Source organism: Aptenodytes patagonicus, chromosome 2, assembly GCF_965638725.1.
Source record: "Aptenodytes patagonicus chromosome 2, bAptPat1.pri.cur, whole genome shotgun sequence".
In the NCBI taxonomy this organism is placed as follows: domain Eukaryota; kingdom Metazoa; phylum Chordata; class Aves; order Sphenisciformes; family Spheniscidae; genus Aptenodytes; species Aptenodytes patagonicus.
This window is the reverse complement of record NC_134950.1, coordinates 34,201,378-34,226,643: the sequence shown is the minus strand read 5'-3', so window position 1 is coordinate 34,226,643 and position 25,266 is coordinate 34,201,378. Positions and strand designations below refer to the sequence as shown.

Sequence of the window (25,266 nt, the reverse complement as noted above, 5' to 3'; positions counted from 1 at the left end):
TATTGAGTTTTTATTTACTTTGAAATTTAGTAGAAGGAACATAGAATCATAGAATCATTAAGGTTGGAAAAGACCTCTAAGATCGAGTCCAACCATCAACCCAACACCACCATGCCCACTAAACCATGTCCCTAAGCACCTCATCTACACGTCTTCTGAATACCTCCAGGGATGGTGACTCAACCACTGCCCTGGGCAGCCTCTTCCAATGTTTAACCACTCTTTCAGTAAAGAAATTTTTCCTCACGTCCAATCTAAACCTCCCCTGGCACAACTTGAGGCCATTTCATCTCGTCCTATCGCTAGTTACTTGGGAGAAGAGACTGACACCCACCTCGCTACAACCTCCTTTCAGGCAGTTGTAGAGAGCGATAAGGTCTTCCCTCAGCCTCCTCTTCTCCAGGCTAAACAACCCCAGTTCCCTCAGCCGCTCCTCATAAGACTTGTTCTCCAGACCCTTCACCAGCCTCGTTGCCCTTCTCTGGACACGCTCCAGCACCTCAACGTCCTTCTTGTAGTGAGGGGCCCAAAACTGAACACAGTAGTCGAGGTGCGGTTTCACCAGGGCCGAGTACAGGGGCACCATCACTTCCCTACTCCTGCTGGCCACACTAGTTCTGATACAGGCCAGGATGCCATTGGCCTTCTTGGCCACCTGGGCACACTGCCGGCTCATGTTCAGCCGGCTGTCAATCAGCACCCCCAGGTCCTTTTCCGCCAGGCAGCTTTCCAGCCACTCTTCCCCAAGCCTGTAGCGCTGCATGGGGTTGTTGTGGCTGAAGTGCAGGACCCGGCACTTGGCCTTGTTGAACCTCATACAGTTGGCCTGGGCCCATCGATCCAGCCTGTCCAGGTCCCTCTGCAGAGCCTTCCTGCCCTCGAGCAGGTCAATGCTCCCACCCAACTTGGTGTCGTCTGCAAACTTACTGAGGGTGCACTCAATCCCCTCATCCAGATCATCGATAAAGATATTGAACAAGACCGGCCCCAGTACTGAGCCCTGGGGAACACCGCTCGTGACTGGTCACCAACTAGAGGTAACTCCATTCACCACAACTCTCTGGGCCCGGCCGTCCAGCCAGTTTTTGACCCAGCGCAGAGTACACCTGTCTAAGCTGTGAGCCGCCAGCTTCTCTAGGAGAATGCTGTGGGAAACAGTGTCAAAGGCCTTACTGAAGTCCAGGTAGACCACATCCACAGCCTTTCCCTCATCCACTAGGTGAGTCACCTGGTCATAGAAAGACATCAGGTTGGTCAAGCAGGACCTGCCTCTCATGAACCCGTGCTGGCTGGGCCGGATCCCCTGGTTGTCCCACACATGCCTTGTGAGCGCCCTCAAGATGAACCGCTCCATAATCTTCCCCAGCACCGAGGTCAGGCTGACAGGCCTGTAGTTCCCCGGATCCTCCTCCCGGCCCTTCTTGTAGATGGGCATCACATTGGCAAGCCTCCAGTCATCTGGGACCTCCCCGGTTAGCCAGGACTGCTGATAAATGATGGAGAGTGGCTTGGCGAGCACCTCCGCCAGCTCCCTCAGCACTCTCGGGTGGATCCCATCTGGCCCCATAGACTTGTGAGCATCCAGGAGGTGTAGCAGGTCGTTGACTGCTTCCTCTTGGATTATGGGGGGTTTATCCTGCTTGCTGTCCCTGTCTTCCAGCTCAGGGGGCTGAATACCCTGAGGATAACTGGTCTGCCTGTTAAAGACTGAGGCAAAGAAGGCATTGAGTACCTCAGCCTTTTCCTCATCCTTGGTGACAATGTTCCCCCCCGCATCCAATAAAGGATGGAGATTCTCCTTGGCTCTCTTCTTGTCATTAATATATTTGTAAAAACATTTTTTGTTGTCTTTAACGACAGCGGCCAGACTGCGTTCTAGCTGGGCTTTTGCCTTTCTCATTTCCTCTCTGCACGACCTAACGAGATCCCTGTACTCTTCTTGAGTCGCCCGCCCCTTCTTCCACAAGCGGTAAACTCTCCTTTTTTTCCTGAGTCCCAGCAAGAGCTCCCCGTTCAGCCAGGCCGGTCGTCTTCCCTGCCCGTTCTTTTAACGGTGTATGGGGACAGCCTGCTCCTGCGCCTTTCAGACTTCCTTCTTGAAGATCGTCCAGCCTTCCTGGACCCCTTTGCCCTTCAGGACCGTCTCCCACGGGACTCTCTCAACCAGCGTCCTGAACAGGCCAAAGTATGCCCTCCGGAAGTCCATGGTTGTGGTTTTGCTGGCCCCTTCCTTACTTCACCAAGAATCGAGAATTCTATCATTTCATGGTTGCTAAGCCCAAGACGGCCTCCGACCACCACATCTCCCACCAGTCCTTCTCTGTTTGTAAACAAAGCAGGTCGAGCGAGGCACCTCCCCTGGTAGGCTCACTTACCAGCTGCGTCAGGAAGTTGTCTTCCACACACTCCAGGAACCTCCTAGACTGTTTCCTCTCTGCCATGTTGCATTTCCAGCAGACGTCCGGGAAGTTGAAGTCCCCCACGAGAACAAGGGCTAGCGATTGGAGACTTCTGCCAGCCGCTTGTAGAATGCTTCATCCACCTCTTCTTCCTGGTTGGGTGGTCTATACAGACTCCCAGGAAGATATCTGCCTCGTTGGCCTTCCCCCTCATCCTTACCCATAAACACTCGACCGTATCATCATTGCAATTGTTGAGCTCTAGACATTTGAAACATTCCTAACATACAGAGCCACTCCACCACCTCTCCTTCCTCGCCTGTCCCTTCTGAAGAGTCTATAGGCATCCATTGCAGCACTCCAATCATGAGAGTCACCCCACCATGTTTCTGTGATGGCGACTAAGTCATATCTTTCCCGCTGCACAATGGCTTCCAGCTCCTCCTGTTTGCCGCCCATGCTGTGTGCATTGGTGTAGATGCACTTGAGCTGGACTATCGATTTTGCCCCCAGCATTGGCATGCCACCCCTAGGCTCATCTCTAGTGAGCCTGGTTTTATCCCCTTCCGCCTTTGAACCTAGTTTAAAGCCCTCTCAATGAGCCCCGCCAATTCATGAGTGAGAATCCTTTTTCCCCTGTGAGACAGCTGAACTCCATCTGTCGCCAGCAGGGCCGGTGCCGTGTAAACCTCCCCATGACCAAAAAAGCCAAAATTCCGCTGATGGCACCAGCCCTTGAGCCACGTGTTGATCAGGTGTGTTTTCCTGCTCCTTTCAGTATTCTTCCCTGCCACTGTAGGGATTGAGGAAAACACTACCTGTGCTCCTGATCCTTCAACTGGTCGCCCCAGTGCCCTGAAGTCCCTTTTGATCGCTTCTGGAAGCAATGGAACATGCACCTATGTTTTTTTGCGTTATTAGTATATTTTAGGAAAAAATGAAGTTTGATGCTATTGAGTTTATTTCTGCAAAGTGCTGAATACTTTTTGATGATGCCAGCAAAGATTGAAGCCTTGTAAGAAACTTAATCAAAGAATCTGAAGGTATAGCTTTCAGTTATTGGTGAACACAGTATCTGTAGAACTCACTTATCACTGATATAGATTAGATGCTGTTAAATATATTAGTATGTGCTGCTTCTAGAACAAGCAGACTTCAGAATCAGCAAGATATTTTTATGAAATAAAAATGCAGGTTTATACTGAAAAGCTTTTACTTCTTGAGTGAAGTTCTAATCTGAGTAGTAGTAAGTTCAATTTTTCCTGTATCCATTGAATTTAAACATCTGCTGACTGGGCTATATGTGTTCTACACTTAGAAATCTTTAAAGAGCTTTAGGAAAATGGAGACTTCTTCCAGTTTCTTATACAAAATACAACAAATGAAAAAATTTCCTTATGCATTTCTTAAATACTGAGCTACATGTGATACATACATGTGATATGTATGTTTCTAATCATGTATTGGACATGAGGAAAAATTTCTTTACTGAAAGAGTGGTTAAACATTGGAAGAGGCTGCCCAGGGAAGTGGTTGAGTCCCCATCCCTGGAAGTATTTAAAAGACGTATAGATGTGGCGCTTAGGGACATGGTTTAGTGGGCATGGTGGTGTTGGGTCGACGGTTGGACTCGATGATCTTAGAGGTCTTTTCCAACCTTAATGATTCTATGATTCTATGATTTTATGAATGTATTCTGGTATAGAGAAGCACATATGAAAAGTATTCCAAAGTAGCCATTGTAAACTAGAACAGGAGGAAAACAATTTTGGCAGATCAAGGCGTTATCCTTTACATTCTTGATTGTTGTGCACCACATAGATATGTTTCTGCTATAATGGAAAGTATAATTGCTATGATTTTGATTGACATCTTGGATGCAATTGTAAGATACAGAACAGATAATGAGGGTGACAGGACCTTGGAAAAATTCAAATAAAATTAAGGTTAGAATTAAGTGCTGAGACTTTAAGGATAGTAGAATATTTAACTACTTACAGCTCAAGTTGTAAATTTTATTTTAAAAGTTTGAAATCTGCAGTTTCTCCAGTAAAGTGAAAATACTCTGGTGGATGTTGCTTCCTTCTCTTTATACTGCTAAACAACCATGGCAGGGCTGACTTCTATCACTAGCTCAGTTTTGCATGTGAAATATCCCAGACCACAAAGAAAGTAGTTCTTGAATTTTCTCCAGTAGAGAAATACTCCTGGATCCACTTTGGTACACCTGGAAACCTCATTTCCTTCTTGTAATATTCTGTAATATTTTCTGAGAGAGTCCATAGACATTGTCTGGCTTGCTTGAACCTTGATTTAATAGCATAGAGTTTAAGGACTATGTAGTGAACAATTGCATTACTGACAGTAAGAATAGAGTTTACAGCTATGAATCAAGTCTCATGAAAAAAGGAGCTTTGTGAAAGGTATTCGGAGTATTAAATGGAAGGAATATCATGAAATAAAATTAGTATGCTTATGCAAATGACCTAGCTATGACTTCATAATTTGTAATGGTATTCAGTTTGGCAGTGTTTACACTTGTTAATGACTTCCTTTATGAGTGATAATTGATCTTGCTCATTATCATATTAAATCCTTGATCATATGTCATTAGTTGGGAATGTAATAAATGGTGTGTTTGATTTTTAGTGTAATGAACTAATTAGACTAATTAAAATCAATATGTGTGCCAATATTAGACTTTGAATCCAAATGCTGCTGCTGTCTGCTGGCTAAAAATCAGCAACTCAGTAAAAAAGTGGCCTAATGCTGATTTATGAGCACTTGATGAACGTGAGGTAGAATAAATTGCTTGTAGTGATAGCAACAGCATTAGTGAAGTACAAGATACTAAGTGCATTGTAAGGTCAGCAGTAAGGGCATACTTACATGTGTAGTTATGTGGCACCTTTAAACCTTCCTGGCTGATGAGATCATTCTTCGGAAATTAATTCAGTTTAAATATTGTAAAGTGCATTAATCAATATTTATAAATACAATATTCTATGTATGTGTCTGGTTGTACACACAATTTATTGCTCTCTGTGTGTGTATGTGTTTATGTATGTTAGCACATTTTGAAAATTTTACATTTTGTACAACACTTTTAATTCTATAGAAATCTGTGAATATACCAAATAGGTCGCATTTTCAAATTTAGTAATGTACTGTTATTACAATGTGTTATTCAACCATGGTATCCATTCACGTTTATGTTTATGAGGAATTGTGTTTATAAACCCTAAGGGAGATGGGAACACATCCTGTAATTCTGTGATGACCTTTTGGAGAAGAAGGAACTGGCTACTGGGAAGGGAAGGGGAATATTACTGCAGAATTTGGGATCATGTTAGTATAAGCAGCAAAAAATTAGTGGAAATCCTTTTGGCTCCAAGAAGAGATTAGAAAAAATGTGAGGTGATGGGGAGAAGTATGCCACATTCTTATTTTCAATAAAAATACTGCTCAGAGAAAAAATTTTGTATGTTAAAGTTTTAAATGTAAGTTAATATTTTTTTGGAATGCCGTATTTTTAAAAGGTCTGCCTAGATACCTCATAGGTTCTTTGTAGAGCATGTGATATTTTCAAAATGAAGTATAGTACATCTATTAATGATAAGCGTTGGACAGATCAGAGCTTTATTTTGCCAGTCTTCCACTATTTATTTTGTAGTAATTATATGTTTATTTTGTCACTAAGAAAGCTCAAAGGCTGCTTGCTTTCGTTTTGTTTGTTTTGGTTTTAGTTTGATTTTGGTGGGACACAGACATTCAGAATTAGTGGGGTCCCCGTCCTTTCCTCCCACCTCTCCCGCTGCACACCTCCATGCACGGTGTGGTGTTGAAGAGAATACAGAATGGCAGAGGAGAATTTGGTACATTGTTTCTCACACCTTGAGGATGTCATTTAACATCACAGTTGTTGTGTCAGTGTCCCAATCAGTAAAGCAGAATAAATGATATACACCTAATTTCTAGCTAAATAGTACTAATGCTAAGTACAAAAAATTGTTAATGTAAATAAGTAAATATGAGGAAACAGAGCTCAGAATCTTATGGATCCCAGGTCTGAACTTAATCCACGAGATCATGTGGCTTTTGAGGAAGTACCTCTTCCACTTAAGTCACTGAAAATGTGGGTGTTCAGACACTCTAAATTTCAGGCTTTGTAGGAATAATCCCTTAATCATCTGACCTAATTTTGATGATGAATATTTTAAAATAGTGGTGACTTATTAATAAGGATTTCAGAAAGGCATGATTTGAAATAGGTGTCAACTCTAATTTAAACAAGTACTTGAAGAAAATCTACAGCATTAATATAGACTTAAATTGATAGTAGCCATTGAAATTTCATTTTTTTTCTTGAGCTTATAGACAGAAGAGAAGAACTCGTGTTCAGAGTATGTACTCATGTACTGTACAGTGAGAATAAAATCTGTTAAAATAGTTTACCTTTTTAATGCTTGCTTTTAGTGGTTTATTTGAGACACTTAAAGCTTGGGAACAATTCTTTGAGTGTTTTTCACTAGATAATTATTAATTGTCAGATTCAGTAAAATCAGTAATTACTAATAGGAAATGCTTAACTGATCGTCATTGCCCATGGTATTTAAAATTTTAGTCTTTGGATGACATCTGAACAGAAGCTTGAATATTATGTGTATTAATCTAAATATGGGAGACTATGTGTATTGATTGGAAACATCTTTATGGTAAGAACTATGTACACTGCCTCAGATACAGTGAACATACATTGCAACAACAGGCTATACTTAGGGGATTATATGCAGCTTGAATCCCAGAGAAAATACTTTGTTTTGTGCCTGAAGCAGTATACCGCGAGAACATAAATGAGATCCTTTATGTCTGAGATGCATTCAGTATGCATATTATCAGCCCTCTGATCCAAAGCACATAACCAATGTCCTTGATTCGTATAAATGTACTGAATGCCCTGAGGAGCTGTGTGGGTTTGAAACATCTGACAGTTGTTTGTGAGGTGGCATGAGTTCAAGTACCTTTCTTAGCAGCAAGGGCCGGGGGGAGAGACACTTCTGCTAGGGTTTTCAAATCAATTTTTCGTCCTTCATTTACCAAAGTTGAGAAAGCAACTTGTTTAGAATGGGGTGTGTCTCCATTACTATGGTAAGTGCTCCACCATGTCTTTCTTCTTGCATGTGATAAACAGAGAATAAAAAGAAATCTTATGTACAGTTTAGTTGAATCTTGGCCCAACAGAAGGCAACAGAAATTTAACCCTTGACTTTAGTCTTCCTAGGCTGGCTGGCTGTTAGCCAAGATGTATGTATGCTACTGAGTCATTACTCTTGCTGTTGCAAAATTTAATGTATAATTTTGAACTTTGAATTTTCCTTAAAGTAATTCTGTAGAAAAGAGGTTACTATCTTTGATGTTATTTTCTTTGGTATTACTTTTTTTTTTTTTCTGTGATAAAAAGAAGAAAAGTTTCTGAGAATTGTTAAAAAAAATCAGTGTTGCTTTAATTCTTTCTTTCTTTTAGCAGTATTTCTCCTCATCTGTGGAATAATAGTTCACGGACCTAAATCTTGAGCCTTCTGTGAGGATGTTTATCTAGTTATAATAATTTCAGCATTCTTTTTTATTTTAGATGTATGGTATATTTTGCCCTTGCCTGATACTTTCCTTATTGGAGAGGTAGGGGGGATTGGCATGGTCAAGATAAAAAGGATGGGAAAAAGGGGTAAGAGCTGTATCAAAATGAGTCAGTGCTGCTCCCTCCTTGATAGGGGGAGCTAGGTTGGAAATTATTGATCGAAGGGGAAAAGCAGGGGAGCTTATTGGTCCTGGTTCATCTGGGAACTAACTCATTTGGCTCTTGAAGCCATACAAATCAGCAGTGCCTGAACTAGCTACCATCAGTTAGGACATACCAGGAGACAGCAATAAGGATAAAGGAAAGCCACATGCCTGAAGGAACAGCTGCAAGGTTTTTTGTTTGTTTGTTTGCTTTTTCCTTTGGGGAGGAAAGAGCCATGTTGTCCAGTCAGATTTTCCAGTTTTATAGAGTTAGGGAAACCAAAGCTATCAGGTACAAAGGTTTCTTATGCTTTGTCTCAACTCAGAGAAGGTGTTGACTGTGGACGATCTTAGCAAGTGAGTTTCTGTGCTGCCAAATAACTGTCAACCAGATCTAAGAGTTACGGTGCCAGATGAAGCATGACTGTGGGCCTGATACTTGCTGATAGACCCTGAATTTTCAGAAGGGCCTTTTGATCCAGTAACTAGGTCTTTGCCCAGCTTACCTCAGAAATTGACAAGGGGTTGTAGTGTTTCCTGGTCATGGGTTGTAGAAAGCATTGAATTTGGGAACATATTCTTATTAAAAAGAAAGCTGTAGCCTGACACTTTAATCAGCATCATGTGTTTGTGTCATTGTTGTGTATATGAAGCAGTGAGAAGTCTTCACTGTCGTCTATTATGTTGTCTGAATTGTGCTCCTCAAGGATTAATTTGATATCTAAGAAAGTCTTAGAAGTACTTCAAAACATTCCTTCAATTCTATAACACTTAATTTGTAACAACAGCAAATTTAATCTAATCTACTGTTATGCCACCTTTGTACAGACCTTCTGAAATTCCTCAGATTTTTTTGGTAGTCCTCATCCAGTCTGGAGTTTGGAGCTAGTTAGTGCCTGTATTGGTCATTCAATTCAGTTCTGACAAAACAGGCAACCTCTTTGTAGCATATAAAATATTATTTGCTGGTGCTGAAGAAATGAATACCCGAAGTGAACAAAAAGAGACACCTTTTATGTCCACAGCCAACTCGTGCTTCACCAGGGAACAGCTTAGGTCCTGTTGGTGCAGATTGCCCTGCGCTGACAGTGTTGATGCCAGCACGCTCTGAATGGGCTACCCACAGTGCATATTACGAGGAACAAACCATAATGGTGCTCAGCCACACGCTGCTGTAGCACAGTAGGCATGCCTAGTCCCGCCTCTTGCCTGCTCCACGCATGAAAATGTAAACACATCTTAAAAGGGAGCTATACCCCCTGCACACCTACAGAGACTATCTAGAAGTTTTTATCAACAAAGGCTTCCTGCTCTTTCTGCTGCTACTGGCGCTTCTGCTCCTTAGCAAATGATGGGAGAGAGACACTATGGGAAAATCTTATCCAGATGAATGGTTCCAGATGAGTACCATTTGAAGAAGAAATTGTGCCTTTAAGGAGCTACTGCTTTTGTAGACCTTGAGTTCATGGTCCTTTGCCTCAGCTTCCTCTGAGTTTGAGTCATGAATTGGGTGACTGTCCTTGTAGAGGGGGGATTTAGGAGACGGGAAAATATTACCTGGTAAGGGGACTATATCTGAAATAACTGTAGTTGGCAGCCATTCTCCCCTTCAAAGTCTTCTGCTGAAATCTGTTGCACATACTTTGGGACAAGCTCACAAAGATTGAGGTGCTTGTTTCTGTGGAGCATGGCAGTACCAGGCTCCTCCTAATCAGATAGATATCAATCTGAGATGGATCCACCATAAGTCTTCTGGTTATAGAGACCTGCAGTGATGTGCTGCAGATCTGCTACTGCCTCTCTCTGCACTGGTTAGGTCCTCAGAGTCATCCTTAAATGCAGAGGGGGGCCATAGACAGCATTCATAGCTCTACATTATGCCTGTCACATAGTCTTACAATTACATCATTTGTAGCAGTTGACCGTTATGTATTTGTCTGTAGGTATTGTGGCTGCTGCTGCAGGCTGCACACAGTGCATGGTACTGAGCACCATTTGCCTGACAGCACAGCCCAGGACCTCACAGACTTTCAGCAGGGTCGTGGTGGGATGGCAGCCCTGCAGAGAGCCCAGGCTAGCAGACAGCCCAGTAACTGAGCGAGTGCCAACGCTGGGTCACGTGAGAGTCACTGCCACTTTACTAGCAAAATCTGTGTTTGGCACCTGCCAAACTTTGTTCTGGATTTTTAGCAGTATGCCTGGCTACTCTTGTGTCTAGCAGACCTGTTGTCTCCATCAAAAGTAATACATGAAGATATATATATGACCGTACAGTGCCACCTGCACATCCAGGTTAATTGGAGCTCAATAAATACCCATATGGGCCTTTGCAGCCAGAGTGGCAGCTACCTGCAAGCACCACATACACCACATCAACAAGGTCTCCTACTAAATTCTTCTCACATCCAGGCAAAGCAGAAACAAGAACACCTATCCTAAGCTCTTTTCTGACATTCTCAAAAGATACAATATACCCCCCAAAATAATACTTGAGGTCTCCAGCAAACCTCAAGTATCCTCACCATATCAAGCACAGGCAATAACTTAGTAATTAATTTGGCCTGAAAAAGGGAAGTGAATCAGGAGTCTTGTATCCAGTTACATCCTTTGGCAAGACTGAGGTATTTTGGGCTGATATCTATCCTCAGATTTAAATGATACTATGGTCATTGAAGACAACTGTGTCTGTTGTGTCTTGTGAATTACTTTGGGCTAGTTTATCCCTGACAGTAATTAATTGTGTATAATGCTGAGGCTCCCATATCTGGCAAGATTCTGGTGTAAGTATTCATATCAAAGGCTGCCTACCACAACATGAAGTGCCTCAGATCCTCCGAAGTTTTATCATGTATATGTTTTCACCAGCCAAGAAAAGGGCTGAGTAGTCTCTAGCAAACTGTGATTTTGCTGGAGTTAGCAAAAGGAAATCTGGTAATTTGTTTTTTTCAACTAAATACTATAGTATGGTTTTCCACTGAATATTTCTAGTAAAAAAAATTCTTTTCAGTGCACATGAAGTTGTTGTGGTTTAACCTCAGCTGGCAACTGAGCACCACACAGCTGCTCACTCACTCTCCCCCATCCCATCGGGAGGGGGGAGAGAATCGGAAGAGTAAAAGTGAGAAAACTCGTGGGTTGAGATAAGAACAGTTTAATAATTGAAATAAAATAACAATAACAATAAAAATGTACAAAGCAAGTAATGCACAATGCAATTGCTCACCACCCGCCAACCGATGCCCAGCCAGTCCGCAAGCAGCGGCCCCCCCGGCCAGCTTTCCCCCAGTTTATGTACTGAGCATGACGTCACATGGTATGGAATATCCCTTTGGCCAGTTTGGGTCAGCTGTCCTGGCTGTGCCCCCTCCCAGCTTCTTGTGCACCTCCAGCCTTCTCAGTTGGTAGAGCATGGGAAGCTGAAAAGTCCTTGACTAGTGTAAGCACTGCTTAGCAACAACTAAAACACCGGTGTGTTATCAACATTATTCTCACCCTAAATCCAAAACACAGCACTGTACCAGCTACTAGGAAGAAAATTAACTCTGTCCCAGCTGAAACCAGGACAGAAGCTTATATGAAACTTCTTACTCCAGGAGAAGTGCAGTGAACCATTAGCAGTCTGATGATGTAAGTATTAGTAACATTTGTTTCTTGAGATAACTCCCTCCTAAAGGTAGTATATTAACTACCTACATGTAGAAAAAAACCCTAATCTAAACCAGAACAAACTAATATTAAAATATGCAAGCAATTACTTTCTTGTTAACACCACATAAACCAAGACTATATATGAATCCAAAAAAATCTAAATCAAAGATATTTGTTTAACACTAAAGGCCTATGCTAAATATAAATTTCACAAATTTTGCTATACACCTGTCTTATGGACAGATGGGACAGAGTCAGAAACAATATATTTGAGACTGAATGTATATAGGAATATATGAAATATGTATTCAAAGAAAAAAAAGACATAAATGGACACGTCTCACTAGATTTAACTGATTTTTGTTATTTATAAATTTTACATCTATTTTTAATTAACTCTAACCTTATATATCTTCTTTGCAAGAACTTCTTTCCCAAAAACTTCTAGGGAACCTAAAGTTATTTGTGCAATCTTTCTAATTTGTGGACCCTTTTTTACAGATATTACTATAATCTTATTAATAATTTGTAAGCCAAATATAATCTAATTGTGTTTGTAATAGTATGTGATATTTTGTTTTGTATTCAGCCTCCCATGATGATCTTTTTTATGTAAGAACATATCTTATTGCTGAAGAGTTAGTTTGAATAAGAAAGTATATAAGAACAAAATACATTCAATTTTAATATTTATTAAATAGTATTAAATTTGTATTTTGATTGCCAAGTTGCATGATATAATCTTTTAAAGGAATTGTGAAGAAACTACTCATTCCATCATGATGCAGCTATGAAGATCATAAGAGAGAATTTGTCACAGTACAGCAATGTATCTGCCTTCCCACTATATTTTTCAAATTTTTAAAAAATTGAAAGCCAAAGCATATTTTCTGAAATCAAAGAGGGATTTAAGTAACCAAAACATAGTTACTAGAATTAGAATCCTGATTCACACCAGAAAATGTGCCAGGATTTTTCATTCACATATTTACGGTTAAATTGGTCATTCAAAGTACTGGGCATCTAGACACTGAGAGAATTCGGATACATTCTGGCTTCTGGGACTTTATCTTGGTTACTTCATATCTCATAATGGTAAAAAAATTCAATCAAATTCACATAGATAGGAAAAATAAAGTGTGAAAATTGCTCATGCTACTAAGATTTGAAGAACTGAGTTAACATTTTACAATTTTCTTCAAGAAAGACTTTCATACTCCAGTGTACAAATATCCAGGATAATGCTTTCTAATACAATGTATCATCATGTAACTTCATTTAAAACAAATCCTGAATTGAAAAGTATAGATTCTAAAGAAAACACATAGACGGTTTTCTCTTTCTTCCGTTCTTTTTTTACAGTTGTACAGAATTAGCTTGGAAAGCGGTTTTACATTTATTGACTTTTGGTACCGTTTTTAATTTGCATCTTGCTGCTTGATGGCTCCCCTTGATGGGTACAGTATGACAACAGGTAATAGATACAATAACAATAAAACAGTCATCATTACTGCTGGGACTAGAAACCCCCGTCATTGCTTTTTTTTTTTTTAGCTTTCCTCAGCTGGAAAGTTTTGACATCTGCTGGTTTGGGACATAGCTGAACAGCTGTCAGCAGTGGGGTAGCTGCTTTCAGCAGCAGTTGGCGGGATGGCAGGGTGCCAGCTTGTACCATCTGTGCGCCTGACATTTCATTCTAATTAACAGTAGGGTTAATTGTTCTGGCAGGCTCAAATGTAGTGTCTAACATTACCCAAGGGAAACATGTACAAGTGCAGGAGTGGCAGGGAGCTGGGGACCGCGTTGCTAACAAACCTATTGAGGGAGAATGGTTAACAACTACTGATGATTTTACTAGCTGGCCACATGCAATAAGGCTGAGGTATTTTTTTATTCTGATGAATTATGCCAAGCCTGTAATGATGTAGAAGAAATCAAGCTTTGAAAGGCTGAGACTGCTGCCTTGGGGCAATTGAGAGGGAACAATTTGCATGTTATTACTGCATATTCATACCTAATTGTGTTAGGCTTTGCTAATAGAGCAGAATGACAGTATGAAAAATCGAGCAACTGCTTTATAGCCAACAAAGCTAGTGTTTTTTCCCTACACTATGAGTGCTGAATGATCATTTAGACATTTAGTTGTTCAATATGACAAGTCTACCATTTGTTAGCTTGACATATAGTAATTTATAAAGGAGTATTCTAATTTTACTTTTAGTTTATTCTCATTTTATACAGTATTCATGGTAGCAATTTGAATGGCGATATTCATAGCTATTGTGAGTAGTTGTGATTCAAATGAAACTATTTTGTATGAAGTATTTCTATTGTTTTATGATGTATTAATTTTAATGTTTAAATAGCTTTTTCAGATGTTAATATAACATAAATGAGAATTTGATGAGAAATCTCTATTACGATCATGTTGCTACATACTGATTTAGCTAATGTTTTTACATTCCCATTAAGACCCCTATTTCTAGTGTGTTGGGGTTGTAAGTGGGTTTAAGAAGTTGTCAAGTAATACCGTACCAGGTCTATAGATTCTAAATCCAAAAATCTTGATATACTCAATTTAGGCTGAGTTACAATCCAGCATGTAGGTGTAAATATCTCAAAACGTCAAGTAGAATCCATTTTTGTCATATATATTTATGCAACAGTACAAAAATAGACAGGCCTCTTCAGGAAAATTGTACCTCAGTTTCACTGTAAGTTATTAATGGTTTACTTTTCCAAATTTATAGAATCTTGTTTCTTATTCCCTTCTTTCATACTGTTCCATAAACATGACTAATACTCTAGAAAACATTACCATAGATCACATACATTAAAATATTAGTGGTCTCTGAAAATTGTGACATTAACTAGCTTAATATTTAAAAATACTGAAAAAGTGATTCCAGACATGGTATAAAACTCATGAAGGAGGGCCAGAAATAAGATTTTCAATAGCTCTTAAGTAATTTTGGAATCTAAATTACTTGAACATGTAGCAGGCCTAAATTGCACGGTAAACTGATGGTAAACTTTTCTCAGAGAGAAGTGCCCTTAGTTCAGTAGTGTACTGGTTAATCTCAGAAACAGTAGATGAGGTTGTCAAAACTTGGACCCAACAGAGGGAATTAGAAGAAACTGAGTTACAGTTGTTTGTGTGCTTTTGTTGTTGTGTAATTAAAAGACATTTTTAATATGCTGGGTGAAACTTGAGATTCAAAACTTCCTTATATTATTTGGTAATTGTTGACTGATGTATAAATCTGTTTATACAAATGTAATGCTTTCTTCATGAAGGAACATTGTACTGTGGGTAGTTTATACTTGGATTTGTATGTAGTCAGTAGAAACATTTGTACTCCATCTACTTTGTTTATATGCAAAATATTTCCAACATATAATGAAATTATTTCAGTAATATTTATTTTTATGACTAGTACTGAGATGTTTTATGCAAGGTATTTAAATACTGTAATCTGTGCAATTGAATATAATCTTCCAGTAGATCACTGCATAATTGAAGTGCATGCAATACGTTTGCATTCTAAAACTGTGGTTATTGGTCAGTATTTTTTTTTTTTTACTTTAGATGTGGAACCTTACTGCCAAAACTACTTTCTTTCTTTTTTTTTTTTCTTTTATGAAGAGATTCTGATTTATAAAGAAATCAGATGAACACATGAAGAATGGTGTTGAGCCTCTGATGTTACAATTGCAGCAAGGGACAATGTGACTGCTACAGTAGGAATGACCTTAACAAAGTCTCATGTGAAAAAGACATCTCACTGCATAGATTTATAATTTTACCTTTTAAATAAACCAAATGAACGTAATGCTTTATTTCCTTTCAAAAACAAAGACTCAACTGGTTATATTTACCTGGATATTACAAAGAATGCCACTGAATATATATGAACATCTTTAACAAATCAACATTCTGAAAATGCCTAGAGCTAATGTAATTTATTATGCATGGAAGAAGATGCTAAATATATTGGCCTTCAGCAGAAAATAATAAAATGGTTTGATTAGGTTTAATTTAATTATTGTTGTAAGTGAAAATCCTCTATTCCTGCCTTCTCTGTCCTTCAAAGAATTCCTCATGGAAGAAAAGCAGTAAAAAATCCACTTACCATGTTGCAAAAAGGCATGTCAGTCAAGGCCATTATGAGGTCTTGTCCACTCATTTCCTTGTCTTCTTTTTTTTTTTTTTTTTGAGCTGGAACAGCTGAGCTTCAGTTCTTTGCCATCTGTACTCAGTATATATCTAATATGGTGCCTTCCTGACCTCCTGGTGGAAAAAACTAGAAAATCTGCCAAGACTTTACGAGACTGAAAAGTTAAATTAACAAAATGCAATTAAGATTATGGTTAATGTTCCTCTTTCAGGACTTACCAAAGAAGGTTCTTCTACACTGAAGTTATTATTGATTTGTAGTCTGGATGTATTTGACTCGTCCTTATTCCTTCCTGCAGGTAGGTGAGCTCTCCGTTATACATTTCCTGTATCAAATTCCAAATCTCATAATCATAGGATTTTTTTGTCATCACTTTCCCTACAAAGCAAATGTTTCTACCAATACTATTACTATTACTTCTTTTTCTCAGTATCTCTTAAAATAATATACTGCAGTTTTAAATTCATAGGTAATCCATATGCTCCATCCTTTCTAAACAGGTTCTTGTTGGAGCAACCTTTTTTTTATTCCTTTCAGTAGGTTCCTTTGCTTTTCACAGCATAGAAGTTAATGTCTTTTTGCCATTTAATCAGGCTTCTATCACATACTATTTTCTCTCATAAAGAAGATCCATGTCAGAATGTAAGTCACATCACTTTTTTTGATAGGAACCGTATAAACATTTTCATAAAATACATTTTCTTTTTTTGTATTATCGCTTCATAGTTATAGAAAATATTTGAGGCCTTATACTCTTAAGATTTTTTTGTGGGTTTATACAGACTGTTCTAAGTCTGTCTGAAAGGTGGAAAGAAGAGTACATTCAATGGATCTTACATCAAGAGGACTGTGAAATCTGGGTAGCCAGTATTTAGAGTTAGTAGCTATTACTAGCTGAATCTTGGTTTCTACGCTGCTTCCATTGGAAATTTCTTCCCCCCTACTTTGCAGTGTATGTTCATATACATTCCTATTCATATACAGTTCATTTATATGTAAGGAATTCTGGTAAGCAAGCAGCAGACAGAAGAAATACAAATCAGGGAAACATTGTTTACATATAGTTTTCATTTACCTATCCTTATCTTTCCTGTCTTTTTCCTTTTTCTTTTTCTTTCTCCTACATACTACCTTTTTAAAAATATTTTTCATGCTATGCTGATTTCTAGATATTTCTACATTTATTTCTAGATACTAATTTACTTTGGAAACTTCTGGACTATGAAAGAAGTGAACAAGTTGTTGTCTTTATACTTGTCTTGATTGACAAGACCTTTTGGTTTTGAGGAATTTTTGCTGTTCTTATTAGTGGTGGGTGTAAAAATAAAACTGTCTCTAAGAGATTCTGTTGTACCTAATGATGGAGGGGGAACACAACAAATATCGTTACTGATAATTTTTCTATCTCAAATTTTTCCTCATGCAGAAGTACAGCTAAGTCGTTTCATGCTGCCACATCAACAATACTGCAGTATGGAAAAATCCTTTACTTTGTGGGTGAGGTTGATACAATTTTGATGGATGTGAGTGCTTGGAATATTCATCTTTAATTACCATCTAGAATTGTTTCAGATTTTTTTTAAAACAAGGAAAAGTAAAAACAAGCCTCAAGAAATAGTAAAAATTTGCTTTGGCTGAAGCTTACTGAAACAGAGTTATATTGATTTTGGCTACTTCTGTTCCATATATTTAGTTGATCTGAACACGATTTTTGTTATTCAATATCAATAATTTTATTATGTTATGGTTGGAAGGTATATTTTGAATTAATATTTCCCATACTAGAGAACTGTGTATTTTACTATAAATTGCAAGAATATTTATTATTAGCTTGATACCAACTATATATTTTTGTTAATATTCATAGTAAGTGTTCATGCTGCAAGGAACATGATACTAAACTGTGAATTTAAACCCTGTTGCTAACATGCAGGGTTTTTCAAATTGTAATATCGTGGAATTACAGAGTGTTTGAGCTGCCCTGTCAATGGGCATGACTGAGAAGAGGCTGGCTCCATTTTCTTAATTTTCTTTATTCCCCTCCATCAGATATTTATACATATTGATAGGATCCCCCTGAGCCTTCTCCTGATGATGTCAGGGACCGGGCAGTTTCTGGGTCTTATCCTGCCCTTACCCTCTCCTCATAGGAGAGATGCTCCAGTCCCTTATTTCTCTTCGTGGCTCTTTGCTGGACTCACTCCAGTATGTCCATGCCTCTCTTGTACTGGGGAGCATCATTTCCTGTGCTTGCTGTAAACAGATGCCAGTCCCCTCCTACTATCTCTATAATAATCCCAACCTCAGCTAAAACAGTTCCTGGAACTCTTACAGTTTTATCCAAATGCTCCCAGAATGGAGTTTAGTCTTCACTTTAGAATTTCCAGGGTTTTTGTCGCAATCTCGGGTTCAAGCAGTTAAGATTAGTTAAATTAATCCATAAAACAACATAGGCAAAATGGGAAATTGTAGACCTGAATATGAATGATTAATGAAACAAACTGTCAGGAGTTGGCTTGCTTACCTTTTACAGATTGTAGCTTTACTGCAGCTATTCTGCATGAATGTAAATATGAATTTACAATGATATTTCTTCCTGTTCATTATGCTGAATAGGATTGGGTAACCTGGTGTAGGGTGTTAGAAAATAAGGAAAAGCTGAGTTTACAAATAAAAGCAGGAGTTTCCTTTGGAGTTCCTCGGAACATTGTGAAAAACTTTGAAATAAAATGTTGTCTTTGTCAGAGGTTAATGCTGGAATGATGTTAAAAGAAGTGGCCCTCTATGCGGAGAACTGGAATCTATATTTTAGTGAAAATTTTTTAACATAGAACACAGCTATACGTTCCCAGGATAAGATTTGATCCTATTAAAAATTCTTTCTTTTTGCTAGAGAACTACAAGTAATATTTTACTTTCCTTTTTTGTGAGTTCCAGAAGACTGAAGGTTTTGTGTTGTACCAGTATTAAGTAGGTGACAGTTTTATATTTAAGAGCTTAAAATTTATATAAATAACACAGAAAAAGTATGGAGAATGAGATAGAAAACTAATGAATGATGGCTCATCTGTGACATATTGGATCCATAATAAGGGTGTAGGTATTCTTGCACTGCTACATAGAGGGTATCTCTTCCTGCCTGTTTTGACCTTATTGTTACATCTGCTATATCGTGGTAGCATCCTGGTACTTCAATTCCAGAAAAATTCAGATATGCAGCTTTTCCAAAGCTCCTATAAATGACTGCACACATTATTCACAAAGAATAACTTTTGCAGAAGAAGAGTTCTGGCCTCCTTCTGGCTACAAATGCCCACATCTGGAATAAATCTAACTTAAATCAAGAAATAAGAATCATTCTGTGCTTCTCACATATCTCTTTGCATGTCATGGCTAAGCCAAAATTTGACTGTGCCCATTGTCTTGCTTTCTTCTAATAAGTATCAGGAAAATTATTTGACGTGTTTGTGTGAACACTGAATATTTTCAAAGAACTTGGGAAAGTTTAAGACTGTATTTTAACTTCTGTATGAATACAAGAGATAAGATTCTTAAATATTTGTAAAACTAATAATTTAGGGGAATTTTAATACACTTTTCTATTCACACACAGAGCACAGAATTGTAATATTTTTCTTGCCATCTGATTATCGGTAACTGGTCATGGGTCCATTATTTTTTTTGACAAATATATATATTTTAACATAAATAGCCATAATATAGCTTTGCTTGCATTGCCATTATGCAAATTACATCTGTTTAAAGACATTTTGGCTAGAGTAGATTTAATATTAAAAGGATATAGCTGTCTCTTTTTTTTTTTTTATTCCTATATCTCTTTATAATTGATTAATGTTCATTTGGATGAATAATTTATAACTCATATAGCTCCTGGCTTATTAATTGTTTAATTTCAGAGAAAGTAACTGAGTACTAAGGAGAAGCAAGTTGTCATTCAGAGGGACACATTAAATTTAAATACTCCATTGATGCAGAGTAGCAGCGGTCAAAGTACTTCATATGTGCTTCTTACATCTAGTACTGTACTTGTAAAGAAGAATAATGATAATGAAGATTAAAGGGTATTAGGGTTTTTTTAGATAGAAGAGGCATTCGACAGCATGTGATTTGGCAAACTTTATGATCCTGTGCTGGTTTTGTTTTTCTTTATATGTCTTTTTTTGCATCGTTGGTTTTCTCTGCAGTAGGCCAAGCAAAAAGGAGCAAATTGAATAAACAGTGCTCACATTTAATAATAAACAAGATTAAATATGGAAATGATTAAATGATAAAATTAACCTTAAATTGTAGATAAGCCTTTTGCCTTTGCAATTGAAATTAATCTTGAGATATGTTTAGATCAAAGGAACAGAATCTGAATCAACATTGATCTTTTGATGAGGATATGCAGTAGTTCTGCTTCACTTGAGAGCCTATGACACTCGCTAGACAGGACTTAATTTTCATTTTAGGTAGATCAAGAAGAGAAGTTCTTCATCCTAATAGAGAAGTAGCTAGTGCTGTTTAACACTTTGGAGTTGGCTAAGTGTTGTGGTCAGTGCATGAAGATAAAACATTTTTGGAAGATTTTATTTTAGGAATTGCTAATAGTAACAACTTCCCAGTATTTTTACATTATCATTTTACATGTGACATAGCTAACTTCACCTTGTACTTGTACAGTGTGCTATTTATAGAAGGGTAATTAATGAAAGACAGAAAATGATTCCAGGCATCTTGTGTCTTAGCTTTCTGTTGTAGTTTTTTTGCCGTTCTTTGAAAGAACTGAATTATTTATTTTTATTAGTATTGGGAAGGAAGTAAAAATAAAAGTCAATTAGCCTGCAGTTGAATTTCTTTGTTTTGGTCTTGACATTTAAAAACTGGGAAGTTATTATATATTATGGAAAACAGGTAAGGATATCTCATCTCCCTCCGCCAAAGCCAAAAAGTTGTTAATAAGATGCATATATCCTTTCCCTTTCTCTACTTAGAATTGATAGCATGTTCTGTAAGCAGACAAAATAATCCCAAAATAATTTGCATTTTCCACATTTGCAGAGCTGCATGCCTTACATTCAAGAGTAGAAAGAAAAGACATTGGGAAACACATATTCTTCACTACTTCTACTGATAGAAAAAGCAGAATACCTTGCATGTCTGCTATCTTCACATTTCTGCTATCCTTATGAGCACTGCAGGAATCTCTCTTTTACAGCAAAGAAAACGAATTGCGAAGGCAAATACTTTTGTGTTACTTATGGTCTCAAACAGCAGGAGGTCTCCATATGATAGGACACCTGATGGCCTTGTAAATTCTGGGTCTATTACTAGACACCTGTCCGACTTCTTTTCCAAGAAGCATCAGGTGTATACAATGGCTGGACTAGCAGGTATGATTGGTTCTCTGCAATCATCTTTCATAGATCTGGCTATGAAGAAGAGGCACCAATTCTCAATAAACCCTTACAGAGCAAGGTTCCCATAGGTCCCAGCAGCGTCTCTAAAAGGAGAACTCCAGGGTGCAGGCTCATTACCATATCATCCAATCTCGCAGTGCTAACTTTTTTTCCCTCAGACCTTTATTCTTTGCAGTGCTAACTAATTCTCCAATTATCAAGTGTTCTATAAAACAAGTAATTGCAGGAGGACATCTCTTGAAGATACAACAGCCTGCGGTCCGGATGTTGCATTCTTTAACCCTTCAATTCACAATGAGAGCAGCCTCTATCTTTGGCAGTTACTTACAGTGTATAATAGATCTTCCTCAAACTGAAGACTCAGTTGACTGAAACCTCAGCTATTGTGATTTCTGGGACTAATGAGGCTCTGCTGACTATGACACTACTTATGTTTTATGATGTAGGATGAATTCAAAGTCAAGGAATCTCTCAAATTTTTCAGGAAACTCAAAGCCCTACGACAGAGTCTGTATCTAAAAAGTGCCTCACAAATTGGTATGTCTAGGGCAGACTGCAGAAAAAGAGAAGTAACATAAAAATGAATTGAATATTTTTAAAGAAAATTGAAGGTTTTTTTTAAATATATAACCTGATACTTTAACTAATGTTAAGCAGTCTGAAGTGGAGAAATACCAGAAACATTGAATTCAGGTAACATAGATGAGGATAAGGAATCTCAGGAATAGCAGAAGTATATAAATGTGATTTAAGGCTCAGACATTCTCTGTGTAGTTTTATAGCTTTCAAGTGCCTTGCAATGTTAAGTAAAATAATATTGTTTCCTCCTCCAATAAAGTTCACTGACTTCTATACATATATGGCACAGTATTAGCACATATGACATTTTGGCATTTTCACAAATGTTTTCTCAGTTACATGCTATGTATCCTCTCTCTCAGATGCCAATATTTTCATGTACAAATAAACAGCAGATTATTTCAGAACAGTTGGTGAAGGGAATTTCAGAAAAATATTAGCAAATGATTTGATATAATTGTTTGAAGCGAGGTTAAATAATGTGTAAAGGATTAAGTATAGGAGAGTAGTCCAAGAAAAATGGAGTAGTTCACTGAAACATGGCTATTCCCTTTAGCTGTCCCCTAAATCCTATAAGTGGAAACAGACAAATACACAGAGGAGTTACTGGGAATGGAAAAATCTTGCATTGAGAAGGAAGGACCAAAATACATAGACCAAGAAACAGAGGAAAACTATTTGATAAAGTTGAACTCATAAGCTGAACGAATTCAAGGATAGTTTTCAATAGTAGGAAGGCAGGTTTTATATAACTGAAAAGATAAAGGTGCTATGCAGTGCAGAAAATAGTTGTGGTGATATTTAATTTCTTGTAGTGGGATAGCATTTGGAAACAGGAATGGTTTAGAGAGGCAGCGTGTTTTGTTAAAGCATTTATAGGTTATTAGACAATAATAAATTAAATTTGAAGGCACGAAAATGTAATGTTTTATCAGTTAAAGTTACTGTAAAGAGGTAGTAAGGTACCTGGAAAACAGTAGCTTGGCAAACACAATTTCTAAATCTCTTACAGATCTCTTAAATGTTCTTACAGAGACACCTAAAGTTTATTATCATAATTGGTACATTACAATGCTACTTAGGAGAAAAATTTCAGCCAAAATTTAAATTTGGTCCAATTGAACCGACAGAACACAGAACTGCAAAAATGAATTTTTTGTAGTTACCTTTCAAGCTAACAGTATCCCTAATAAGTTGTTTTTAAACTGCTTTACAAATACTAACTACTTAAGGGAGGGTGGCAGGTAAAGGGTGGAAAGAAGTGCGAGTCCTCTTGGGTATGTCTTGCTTTTGTTGTGAACAAGCAATGTTGGATACAATTGTCCAGGCTGTTCTTTCAGCCTCGAGGTTAACTAGTAACTTCTTGTAGTTAGATCCCTACTGTTTCCAAGTTAATTGGTCCATCTTCTCACATTCATACAGGAATCATGCTTCCCTGGAAAGTCAGTTCAAACTACCTGACATCAGACAGCATCTTCACAGAGGCTAAAAACAAGGCATTTTCTTAAAGATAAAGAGACTGTGACCTTAAAGAAGTGGGCCCTACAAGTGTAATCTTGAAAATTTCCTGGCTGTTTGTGTTGTGAAAGAAATAATAATTCTTTTAAGAAGCAAAATGCAATTCCTGATGGCAGTTTGCATCTGACTGTAAGTCAAAGTGTTAGATAACAGACAGGCTACGTGGATATCTTGAGAGTCTGTCACAGTGTGGGGTAGTGAAGGGATTTCTTACAAGAAAATAAAAAGACAATAGGCTAGAATTCTCAGTTAATGTACCAGGAAAACAGACAGGAGATTCCTACTTAGTGTTAAGATCATACAAAGCTCTTTGTGAATCCAGGACCTAAGTTGTATGGTCAGTAGAGCTTAGATGTAGTATAGAGACACCTGTACAAATGTGGAAAAAAATTCAAATATAGCCCTGTTTTTCAACCACAGGAGAGAGTTTAGAAATTTTTTTAAAAGAAAGAATTCTTTAACCTAGCAAGCACCTACAGTCCTGATGTTTGTACTTCTAGTCATTATAGAATCCTTACTCCTTTTTTTCTGAACAGTTTATATCTAATATATTTGATTTGTTTATTTCCCACTAGGGAGGTAAAAAAATCTCTTGTTTTCCCTTGTAAGACCATGTTAGTTGTGATGCTACACGCATTTCCTTTAGGTTTTCTCTTTCATAATTACTGCTATAAACAAACTTTTTTTTTTCTGTTTAAATGACACCATGCCATTTCATGGGGTTATTGCTATATTATCACGGGTTTAGCTGTTATTTTTAAATTCAGAGGAAATCTGTGGGACTGTTGAGAATATATAGATTTTCTCAAAAGGTATCTAGATGGTCTAATAGAAATCCTTTTCTGTTTAAGAGCTATGAAAAATGTAGTCTGACTTACTGGATAGTCAAAGGAAAATACAGAAAGTGACCAGCAGAAGAATGAGGGATTGCAGTCTCTCTCTTTGTGATTTTTCATTGTGCCTATCTTTATGTAGCTTGCAATTTCATGCTAAAGATTTGTAGTTAACACTGGAACTTTTCTCAGACATAAGGGGACTCCAGCAATGTTCCGCAATGGAGCAGAAGAGAAATAAGATAAAATGACTCCAAATGAAATCCATTCTCTTTTTTTTGGCTGAGTCAAACAGGAGGTAGCCCTTTTCGTGTGTTCATTTGAGAAGGTGTTTGCTCTATCCCCACCTCAAAAATAAGTTTATCTGAGATTTTTTTTCTAAAATGAAATGGGACTTGGGCCAATGCTCAGACATTGTGTGAGATACCAGCCCTATATAAAAAGACAGGAGATCAGATTTCTTCCTTTACTACGCTTTACAAAGGAAATCACAACCTTGATTTTGTACCACTGGTAACTGAAGGGCAAAGAGGCGTTAGAAGCATTTTGTATGTTTTCTGTGTGCTTTTTTATATTTTTGAAGGTGTCCCACTGCTTAATAATAACACTACTGCTTAGGTGAAACTTTCCTTAAGTCTGCATGCAACTGTCTTTTTGCTATGATATCTTTATCATAAATAAGACATTAAATATCCTGTAGAAAGTAGTCAAGATAGAAAATTCACAATTTGAACTGGGACTGTTTTCAGGTTTCTGACTAGCAGCTGCCATTCTCATCATGAGGTCATTAATTCAGTTGAATGGGATGTCAGTCTACTATATTACCACTTTTATACGTTTACAAATAGATCCCCTGATAGTAGATCCGGGTTCTTAAGCTCAACAGAAACAGGTTTCTGTGATCTTTTAA

General features: G+C 37.9%; 1 long non-coding RNA gene across 4 annotated transcripts in view; it reads left to right on the top strand.

Moving 5' to 3' along the window:
• LOC143156290 (uncharacterized) overlaps nt 1-25,266 on the top strand; it is a 98,479-nt gene that overhangs the window by 45,875 nt on the left and 27,338 nt on the right. For all 4 annotated transcript variants that reach the window (XR_012994594.1, XR_012994595.1, XR_012994593.1 and 1 more), the window contains exon 3: nt 16,218-16,304. This is a non-coding gene — a long non-coding RNA (uncharacterized LOC143156290). The remainder of the gene's footprint in view (nt 1-16,217; nt 16,305-25,266) is intronic.